We start from the raw sequence: 11314 nt of genomic DNA on the forward strand, positions 1-11314 counted from the left end.
ATTGCCATAACCTAACACAGTACTTTAACTGTGGCAGACAATAAATGGTGGTTTAAGCAAATTGAACAAAACTCAGATAAAAAACTAACATTAATTCCAATACATATTAAAGCATCATCCCTTCTTTAAACAAACAATAAATAACCAAACTAGAAACCGGCATTCTATTAATCATAATCATTTTTTGTCAGTGGCTTTAATTTGCAGATGATCCTTGTGAGTTTCTTGGACTTTCAGAAAAGATAAAATATATCAATATTTTAACAACAACAAAAAAAAAAACAAAGTGACATAATTTCTTAGACTCAAATAAATTAAATCATTTTCCCAATAAAGACATCCCCAAATTGTGTCTTCATCGTGTTAATTCCTAAGGAAACACAGGGGACCCAAAGCCCTATTTTCCAGTTTCTTCCCTAGAAAGGGATGCCATTGTGTTTATTGAAAAATTTGTGAGTTGCATTAGATTAAAATAGCCTCTTGGGGTCTAAATGAAAGATTTTATATACCATTTGTCCTCAAGGAGCCTTATAATTTTTGTCAATGCCACAGAGCAAACAGATATGTACCGAGACAAAAAAGTCACAGAAGTATAACTGAAGCTGAAAGGAAGTAGAGTAGATCTTCCCAAGGCAGTGAGTTTAATTTAGATTTAAAGTAAGGAAGGAATAAGTTATAGCAAGCATGAAAAGAAGAAATCTCTGACCAAGAATTTAGAAGTGAGTTAAGGAATCTTTAATGTGTTTATCTTAGGAACTGGGAGAAGGAAGACAGTTAAAAAGGAGACATGGAGACAGGAGAAGGAGACAGGTAGAGTAAAGGGTGAACTGAGAGCAAAAAGCTGGGATAGGACTCATGGGTGGAAATTTAGAGAGGCAATAAATGATTTAATATTTCATCTCAAAAGCGATGGAGGAGCATTGTATAAATATGAATGGAAAGGCAGATATGGAAATTTTTCCTGTAATAGTATAAAAACCAGTTTAGTGGGAAGGATGATAAAGTACATTAATATAGACATGAAGAAGCTAAGCTTTGGATAAGGATTTTATAGGCTGAGGGGAGCAAGTATACAGAAAGTGACATGGTAAGACTCAATCCCAGGCTATGAACAAGAAGCAAAAGACAAAAGAGATGTCAAAGATCACCCAGGAAATTTCAAATTTAGGGGTCAGGCAAGGTACTGGGGACTGATCGTTAAGTGAGATAGGGAGAAAGATAGATGCCAGAGTCAGAGAATCCTGTCTTGAAACTAATATGTTAGACAGTGATAGGACATTGATGCTGGGAAGTACTAAAGACAAATCTGCTACCATTCAGAAAGGTCAGAGACTGGGAAAAACCAGAAGAAACAGGCCTAAGGGGAATAGAATTGGAAGCAACAGGACAAAATCTTCAGAGAAGCCTAAATGGAGGTGACAGAAAAGAAAACCATAAGGAAGGATGAGAAGGCTCAGAAGTATCATAGGAGCCAAAGCTGGAGACAATATCTGAAAGGCAAATTCTAGAAAGATGAAGCCCTTGGTATTGTGGAAGGGTTTTTAATTGTGGAAGGGTTTTTAGTCTAAACTATCTTTGGATCAATTTCAAAAGAAAGGCAGTCTGTAAATTTAGATGAGGAAAAAAAATTAACACCTTTATTTTCTGCAACTTCTGCCTGAAATCTGCCATTTTCTCCCATTATTTAAAAAAATTATCCTTTTACATGATAGCTTTATTATATTTTTAAAGGAATAACAAGTTACATAACAGATTTGCCATTTCAAATATGATCTTTTTTTATTCTATTGTTATGGAAGCCCTTGTTAGTTGCTTAGATTCAGAACAAAATTAATTTAATTTTAAAATTATTCTGAGAAGATATTCATAAGCTTTGCCAGAAAACCAAAGGAGTCCGTAAAACAAAAAAGTTATGTAGTTCAGATATAGTGCAAAGAATGCTGAAATTGAAGATAGTAGATTCGGGCAAGTCATACTATTTCAGAGCCTCAGTTTTGTCTCCTGAAGAATACAGGGCTTGAATTAGATAATTTCTAAAGTCCCTTCCAACTCTAAACCTTAGGTTCCATAGACTGGTTACAGAGCCAATATCCTGCAGGTTTCAGATGAGTAGATTCTGCTTTAACCAGCCACAGAGGACTCTAAGAGAAGAACTGAAGGAAAGGAAGTCTGAGCAAGGAGCCACGAAAGCAGAAGTGAGAACAGCATGCATGTAGGGGCTCTCTGGACAGGTAAAAGCTTCCTGAAGCTATTGGAGACACCTGAACTTATCAAGAGCCAGAGTCCAGAAATAGAAGCGTGTGAGCTTTTGAAGTTATTCTAAGTTCTGGCAATTGCTATGACCTGTTTATTTCACATCCTCTCTTGTTTGGCAACCTCAAGTACTATTCAAAATGATCCATCTTACTTAACTCCTCCCCTCTCCATTTGTGTGTGCACAGCTACAAAATAGGAACACAACCAAACTCTAGCAAAGGGTTTTCTAAGAGGTCAAATTCCTTTTCTTTAAAAAAAAAATGACAATAACAACAGAAATGAGTTTTTAATTGTTTAAGGTAGGAAAATGTTTGTATGAAATAGCATTCCTTTCTGTGCCACTGACAGAGTAATTTTTAAAGGAACAATAGTCCAGGAGAAAAATGAACTTGGGGGTGGGGGGAGTAGAGATTCATCATAATAACATCTTCCAGTCCTGGTATTTTGTTTTTGTTTTGTTTTGTTTTGGGGTGTGTGTGTGTGTGTGTGTGTGTGTGTGTTTGACTTTTGGGGGGTATTTTTTTTTTACTGAATTGCCTGAGGAGATAAAGAGTGGAAAGATTTGTGACTTCTTTGGCCAAGGGTATGTGTGAAGAGAGAGTTAGGTCTTCACCTGTATCTTTCTCCTTGCCTTTTCTCTAACGAGGTGCTTTCAAATTGAAAAAATGTCTCCTGACTCCATGTCTCCATACATCTGGTTTATTGATTTTTTATAAGTCTTTATGGCATTTGGATAAAACATTCAAATATTGGGAAAATGTATTATATACATCCAAGGAGAATTTCATATTGATTAAGGAAGGGATCCATTGGGGAATATGGGTGATGTAAAAACAAAAGCTAATAAAATAGTTTTTGTTTTGGTTTATAATTTTGATTTTTAAGGATCTGATACTGGTAAGGCAAAAATACTTTACCAGTGTCATGTGTAAAAAAATGCTTTGCAATTAACACACAAACACAAACATACACATGTGCTTAGACATGGTTTTAGCTTATACCTTTAAGGTATAAGATCTTATACAATGTTATATGAGGTTAGAGAATAAAGCTGTACATAAGTGAATGACTCACAATGAGCAAGGGTTTTCCTCCATATTACTTTGTTAGTCACATTCTAACTGCTATTCTTCAAGACTGCTTGCCTAAGAGACTTGGAACTGAGAAACTCAACCATGATATAGCAACCACTAATACTAATCCTTCCTCATACACAATTCCCATTAGTCAGAAAGACAAACTGAGCATCTCCAGGACACTCCTGATCTCTTCTCCTGAATACCTTTATTACAGTAAAATCAAGAGAAGAATGGCCCCTGCTATTTTCCAGAGAAATCAGGAAAGTAATATCTTAATTTATCTTAGTTTAACTAATTCCTATATTGTTGCTCCTATATTGCTCCTATATATGCAGGAACAATAAGTGCAAAGGAACAGAAGTATGAGATGTAATTTATGTGAGAAAAAGGAAAGCAGGTAGGTACCAAATATTTATTAATTGCTTTCTAATGTGCTAAGTTCTAGGTTTACAAATATAAGCAAAAAAGACAGTATCAGCCTTTAATGACCTTATTTTCTAATAGAAGAAAATAACATATAAAATAGAAAGTGGGAGGAGGGGAAGAAAATATTCTCATATTGAGCCGTGGTTCAATATGATTTAGATTATTATATAAGAAGATATTCATAAGCTTCCTTATAAGCAGTAGAGAGTAGGATGTCAGGAGCACAACCAAGAAGGGAACATGGCTGACTCAAACCATCAATAAGCTGGAGATCACTAATGGGAGAAAAGGGTCCAATATAGAAGGATGTCCCCAAATGAGAAGGCCCCAGGTATAAGGGAACGTGGACGACTAATGGACACAGTGGATAGAGTATTGGGCTTGGAATCAGGAAGGCTCATATTCAGGAGTTCAGATCCAGTCTCAGATATAATTATTTACTAATTCTGTGACCTTGGGCAAGTCACTTAATCCTGTTTGCCTCAGTTACCTCTCCTGTAAAATGAGTGGAGAAGGAAATGGCAGACCACTTCAATATCTTTTCCAAAACAAACAAACAAACAAACAAACAAACAAAAACCCAAAATGGAGTCCCAAACTGAAAGAGAAATTCCAGAGTAAGAAGCCAGTTGAATTATGATAGGAAAGTCCTGAAAGTTCAAAAAATAGCTAATGAAGGAACAGCAAAAAGGTCAATTTGGTTAGATCACTGCCTGTTGAAGAGAAATAATATATAACATCCAACTGGAACACCTTAGAGGATTGAGTTTAATATCTAAGTATCTTGCTAATCCTTGGGTGTTGATTGAAATGTATTGAGTCTTCCCTTGCTAAGTGATTACCTCCCTACCTATTATGCATCTGGGATGGTTAATCCAGGACACAAATCTCTGGTGTTATTAAGGGAAATATGGTCCATTCCTTTCTGCTTTCTATCTCAATAATAAATCATTTTTGTTCATGGATTTGTATAAATGTATATTACTATTTGGAAACATGGATAATTAGTATTACTGATGAAGTTGAGGGTTTTTTTTTTGTTTGTTTATTTGTGTTTTTAGTGTGTGTATACTCAGTATCCTCAAAGAACAAACTTTGAGCTGTAAATATCAGAGTTTCATTAGATTTTTAATAGCAACCTTGTCCAAATCTAACAAATCAATCAAATGGCATAATGTCAGGTCAAGTTCCTGTTTTTTTAAAGAATTAAAAGGATTTACTGATTTTCCAGGAGAGCCAAAGTACAGTAATAGCTTAGGTATTCAAAAGCCAGATATCTAGAGGTCAGTTATCCAAAGGTCACTTGTCTAGCAACCTCAATTATTCAGGATCTGGATGAACACCAGGAAGTGAGAATAAAAGTGGTCAAAAGATATATCAAAGTTGTATCAAAGCTCTTGTGCTTGACTTCTAAAAGTCTCTCTGCCCTCATTTAAAGATTGTTTTATTTATTCTTACTTCATACATGATTTTAATAAGCTTGGCCATATTGTTCCCTGATTTACAGAAATCCAAAGACAGTAAACTAGAATTGGGATTTGGGGAAGAGAATAGGCAATAGTAAGAAAAAGCTAATAACAATGTAGAGGGAAGAGATACAAAACTATAAAAAAGAACTTAAAAAGCACAAGACTTTAAGGTCATTCTGTATAAAAATAAAAGCCTACCATGCCTTAATAACTTCTAAGAGTATTATTATAACATAGTATATAACATATTATAACATAGAATCATAATGATGATTCTAAACTGATTATATATTATATTATAAATATATACATGTATAATATTAAACATATATTATGTTGTATATAATAATGTATTGTACTTGTATACATATACAAGCATATATATGCATATACACACACACATATATATATATATATATATATAATATGAAGATAATAATATATACTTAAATAAGATTATCTTCAGAATAATCTGTTTAAAACCATAGAGAGGTACAGGATACGCTTCAGAAAGATTTCTATGGGAAAGCTTTGCAACAAAAAAGATTTGGCACAAAAAAAGACTCATTAAGCTTGGTATAGCTAGAAAATTCATTGTTATACTTTTGGGTTTCTTTGCTTTTTTGTCAGTGTAAAAACTACTTGGAGAGTTTAATGAAACAATTCAGTTCACAGCTCTTACACACATCTATCAACCATGCAACAAATCAATTTTTTTTGTAATATTGATTGTATTTCTAGCAAGGAACCAGCCGTTGTGAAGCTATAGAATGATATAATAGTAGTAGCTAATATTTACATAGCCCTTTAAGATGTGAAAATATTTTATATATAATGCATATATATATATATATATATAATATATCATTTGGGTCTCACAATAAACCCTTTGAGATGAGTGCTATCATTATTACCATTTTAAAGATGAGGAAATTGAAGCTGAGTTAGATCAAGTGAATTGTTCAGGGGCACAAAGTTAGTATGTATCTGAGGCAACATTTGAACCCAGAGTCTTACTAATTCTAAGTCCAGCTTTCTATTCCTCTCACAATCTACCTTGAGAGACAATATAAACATACATGAAACAGAGATCAATTATATAAAATAAATAATGTGTTATGGCTACAAAATAAACTGAAGTTCAAAAAAAGAAGACATCAGTATTGATACAAAATATATTTAGCAATTTCACTGATCTTATCAACTCACAAAGATATTTTAGTAACCAGTATATTATATGCTCAGAACAGTTCTAGGATATACAAAAATCAATGGACTACTAGTAATATTTCCAAAAATCTTTTATAGGACAGGGCAAGAGGGATTCCATTGGAATTTTTGCAGAGGGCAAAAGGAAAGGTAAGTATTTCCACATCAAAGAACCAATAGCAGAAGGAGAAGAACTACTTCAGATTAAAAAAAAAAACTTATTGTCAAATATTAGGGAATTTAGCTTTTATCTCAAGCTAGAATTGTATAAATAGAAGAGGAACAGATCAAATTAAGCACCAGGCTAAAACTATATGCTTCAGCCATATTCTTCCATCTAGAGATGCAAGTTGTTGCTTCAAACAAATGGCAGCAACACTAACATTCTCCTGTGACAATATGTTTTAAAATAGCAGGTCTGGCTTTAAACCAAATTTTGTGTGTGTGTGTGTGTGTGTGTGTGGCCCTCTGCATATGTGTTTCAGGGTGTTTTCCAAAATTCAACGAGGTACTCTGGTAAAGACCTGCTGAAAAAGCTGAACTTTAAAATTGATCTTTGGGTAGAAATTAAAGGTAATATAACCATTGACTGACAACCCTTTTGCCAAATAATGATTTTATTTAATTGAAAGAAATACTAAAGTTCAGTTAGATATTAGTGAAAAATAAAGATATAATTTTTTTTACATTCAAATTCCAGAAACAGCAGAAATCTAACTACTAGGTTAAGAACCCTTGCTTTATAGTCTCATTTTTCAGACTTTTAACACCAAAAGAGGAAAAGAGACAGGAAATGGGATTGATCAGAAAAGAAGACTAAAGGAAAGAAAACTTAGCAGTCTTCAAAATATGAAGGGCTATTATAGGAAGGGTATTGACCTGTTTATCTCTATATCCTTTTAATTATTTGTTTTGCTAGACAATCAAGGTTAAGTCACTTGTTTAAGATGACACTCTATATCCTTTAAGGAGAGAATCAAGTCACTAACCTTTTATTAAACATTTTTATGTGCCAAGCACTATGCTAAGAACTGTGGATATAAATAGAAGCAGAAAAAAATGACAGTTCCTGCCCTCAAGGATCTTATATTCTAACAAGGAAATATATAAAAGAAGGTTGAAAAGGGAAGAGTTAGGAAAAAACGTATCTCCTGTAGGGGTTGAGTCCTGAAATAAATCAAATGCTTAAGTGAAAGAAAAGTAAATGCATCTTTATTTGAGATAGAGAAGATTACAAACTGAGGTCACTCACAAATACAAAACATCATCAATTTCCCAAAATAGAGATTCATGGAAAAGTCATTTTTATATCTTTAGGAGGGGAGGGAAGGAGGCAATATGAGATAGCAAGCCCTGGTCATGAAATCTTAACCAGGATTCTGAGCAAGAAAAAACATCTCATTCTGGCTGTTTTGCCCTTTGAGTTGTGAAGGCCAAAGGAAAGGGAGAAGGACATCGAAGGCCTAGATCCAGCTTGAGCCAGATTGCCCCACAAGGCAAGACATCAAGTTAGAATTTAAGGTCTAACTCAACTCAACCTAATCAACCTTATATTGCTGGGAATTGCAATTTTTTTAGGGAGTGGCAAGTAACAAATTTGGTATTAACTCATATTAATAATTTTCTGTCATGGACGTAGTGGAAAAAGTAATCTGCCCAATAACTGGGCATTCCCAGTTCTCCTGAAATGGAAACAATATTTGGAGACATACCCAAAGAAACCTGAATCACACTTAAAATGGAGGTTCTGAGAGGAACTAACCAATCAATGAAAGGAACTATAGGGGTAGAATAAGTAAAAGTTAAGGGGAGATGGTCAGTTACAGGTGAATTTCTGCCCATGACCATAGATTAAATGATTTTCCTTGCTAAGACACCTTTACGCTTATCCCTACCAGTCATAGACTCTTGGACTTCAATTAATGATGATTCACATTGATTGCAATAGCAGTCGCCAGCCATAAAGATTTCAAATGAGAACTTTGTGAACCACTTTGCTTGTGAGTCCTGAAAGAATAATGAGTCTGTTTGCTTGCAGAACTGAATCAATCACTCATCAATCGTTGCAAGGATGATGACTCACAATTCACAAGGCAAAAAATATATATATATATATATATTAGTAGTAAAGATACCTAAGTAGGCTGGACCAGAAAGCAAAGCAAATTTGGGCTATATATCTTTCCAAAAGGCATAAAACTTAGGAAGTGTGGTTTAAGAGCCTCCCATCTCCCAAATGTTTGGCTAGATTATCTGTCCTTAAGTGCCGAACCATCTACCATTTGAGATTTATTCCTTTGAGTTAAAAAATGGCACTTTTTCACAAGTCACTAAAACCTTGATTGAAAAATACTGAGTAAAAGTATAAATCCTTTTTTCTAGGCTGGCATCCCTGGCTTTCTCCAAGTTCCAGTCAAATCCCGCTTTCTTTCCCAGTCTACCTTAATTTTAGTGCCTGCTTTTCACAATTTCTAATATACCCTGCATATAACTTACATACATAGTTGTTTCCCTGTTGTCTACTCCATTAGACTGTGAGGTCTTTAAAAGCAGGGATTTTTTTTTTTTTGCCTTTCTTTGTATTCCCCATTCTTAGCACAGTGCCTGGTATATTGTGGGGACTCAATATGTATTTACTCACTGACTACTCGATTAAATCTCCTTAGTCCCAGGACAAACTGAAGCAACACAAAAATACACTGTGCTCATAAGGATAGGAAGGAAGTATTATAAAAGACAGAAAGAAGAGCTAGGAAATACTGCAGGCTTTTTGTTCTTTCTTTCCTCATCAAAATTTCAACTAGCTTGCTATAATCACAACCAACTTTAGTAGAATGCTAAATTTAAGGGCTTTCTTAAGTGTTTTCAATATATTATCTCGTTTGAACTTCACAACAAACTTGTGTTATATTATTGTTCAAGAATCAAGAAACTGAATTCAGAAAAGTAAGCTGATTGATTCATAATCACATAGTTAGTTGCATTAAATATTGGAGGCGAGATTGGAATCATGGTCCATCTAGGTCTACCACTATACGCATTTGTTGTCCAGACATTTCAGTTGTGGGTAACTCTTCATGACCCCTTTTGGAGTTTTTTTGGACAACTTACTGGGCATAAGAAGATCTGGCTCTGTCTAACCCTGTCTAATTCTGGGTTAGTCATTTATTGGATATGTCATCTTATACAAGCCATTTACCTTTTTTTGATCCTCAGTTTCCTCATTTGGAAAGTGAGAAAGTTGGAACAGATAATCTCTAAGATCCTTTCTAGCTTTGACATTAAGGAGATCTATGAATAGCTGAATATCATAATCACTGAGAGCTTAGTTATTTTCAGTCTTACAACAAGCCAGAGTGGTCTAGAGGCAGCTACATGGTCAGGTGGATGGAGTACTGGGCCGGGAAACAAGGCAGACCAGCGTTTAAATCTGACTTCAGACACTTATTAGCTTATATGAGTTAATGGGCTAATGTTTATCTGAATTTCCTCAACAGTAAAATGGGGATAATAATAATACTTCCTCCTAGGATTGTTGTAAGGATCAGACAAAATAATATTTGTAGAGCTTTGGGAAAGTATTTCAGGCCTGGAATCAGCAAGACTTGTCTTCAAAAATTCAAGCCAGCTTCCAACAGGTACTAGCTGTATAGATATACTAGCCTTAAGTGATACTTAACCCTATTTGCCTCAGTTTCCTCATCTGTAAAATGAGTTAGAGAAGGAAATGGCAAACCACTTCAGTATCTTTGCCAAAAAAAAAAAAAAATGGGGTCACAAAGAGTCCAACAAGACTGAAAAAGGCTCAACAACAACAAAAACACCTGGCATATAGTAGGTGCTTAATAAATGCTTGTTTCCTTTCTTTTAACAATAGTATTATTATCACAATTAATATGCAGGAAATTAAAGGACTATCATCCACAGTCAACTTTCTTTCCCCTTCCCCACCTCACTATATTCTCTTGTCACAGAATTTTCCATCTCTCCTTATCTGAAAACACCCCACTTACCCAGAGTTGATTTTTTCACTTTATTAAAATTCTAGATCTTTCAGATCTGAATTTCCTCCAGGCTATAGGTGTGAGTAGCAGGCACTAGACACCCACAGTTTACAGACAGATTGGCTCCATTGTCAGCAGCCAATGTTTTCAAAGCAAATCCCCAGTTTACTTTGTCAGCCTAGGAAGCGAAAGTGCCCTGGGGAGGACTGGGGAATTAAGTCCCATTGGGTAATCATGAGGCATGAAATTAACCCCTGGGAAAACTTGGGAGTCTTGACTGCCTGATATCAGAATTCAGAGGCTCTACCTAAACACCAAATCATACAGCCATGATAGCATGATTATTCATACATAGATACTTACGGACAAAGGAAATCTGTTGTTACGGAACCCACTATAACAACAGAATAGAAGACATAAAAGGGGGAAAATCCAAAATGATTTGTCAAAAGTACAGAAACTCTCTCTCTCGGAGAGATTTATAGCCAGGATCCTTTTTCACTGTTTCTGCTACCAGCAATTGAGGGAGTGTTGCTTAAGGCTTTCTAGGTGTTTGCAATATGCCCTCCTACTGAATACATATTGGTAGAAACAAATTGGGATTATCATTTTATTAATTGTGATAAATAAAGGAAAAAAGATTGGGATATCCAGACAATCAACCACATTTATTGAGAACTCCAAAGGTCAAAACGGTGCTGCCCGGGCTTGATCCCTGCCAGCAAGCAGTTTACCACCTAACAAATTCAAAATAAACAACAGAAAAATAAAAGCACATAACTGTAGGCTTAAGAAGAATGACTGATGAGGGAAGGGTAACATACATAGAATTGAAGTGTTTAGATATACCGTGATTGAAGTTAGTCTGAGA

At 34.9% G+C, this 11314-nt stretch overlaps 1 long non-coding RNA gene across 1 annotated transcript in view; it reads right to left on the minus strand.

Moving 5' to 3' along the window:
* LOC127557567 (uncharacterized) overlaps positions 1 to 10556 on the minus strand; it is a 32868-nt gene extending 22312 nt beyond the window's left edge. Inside the window, exon 1 of the long non-coding RNA XR_007952591.1 lies at positions 10453 to 10556. This is a non-coding gene — a long non-coding RNA (uncharacterized LOC127557567). The remainder of the gene's footprint in view (positions 1 to 10452) is intronic.
* Between the last annotated feature and the right edge of the window lie 758 nt (positions 10557 to 11314).

This window comes from Antechinus flavipes, chromosome 1 (genome assembly GCF_016432865.1).
Source record: "Antechinus flavipes isolate AdamAnt ecotype Samford, QLD, Australia chromosome 1, AdamAnt_v2, whole genome shotgun sequence".
In the NCBI taxonomy this organism is placed as follows: Eukaryota; Metazoa; Chordata; class Mammalia; order Dasyuromorphia; family Dasyuridae; genus Antechinus; species Antechinus flavipes.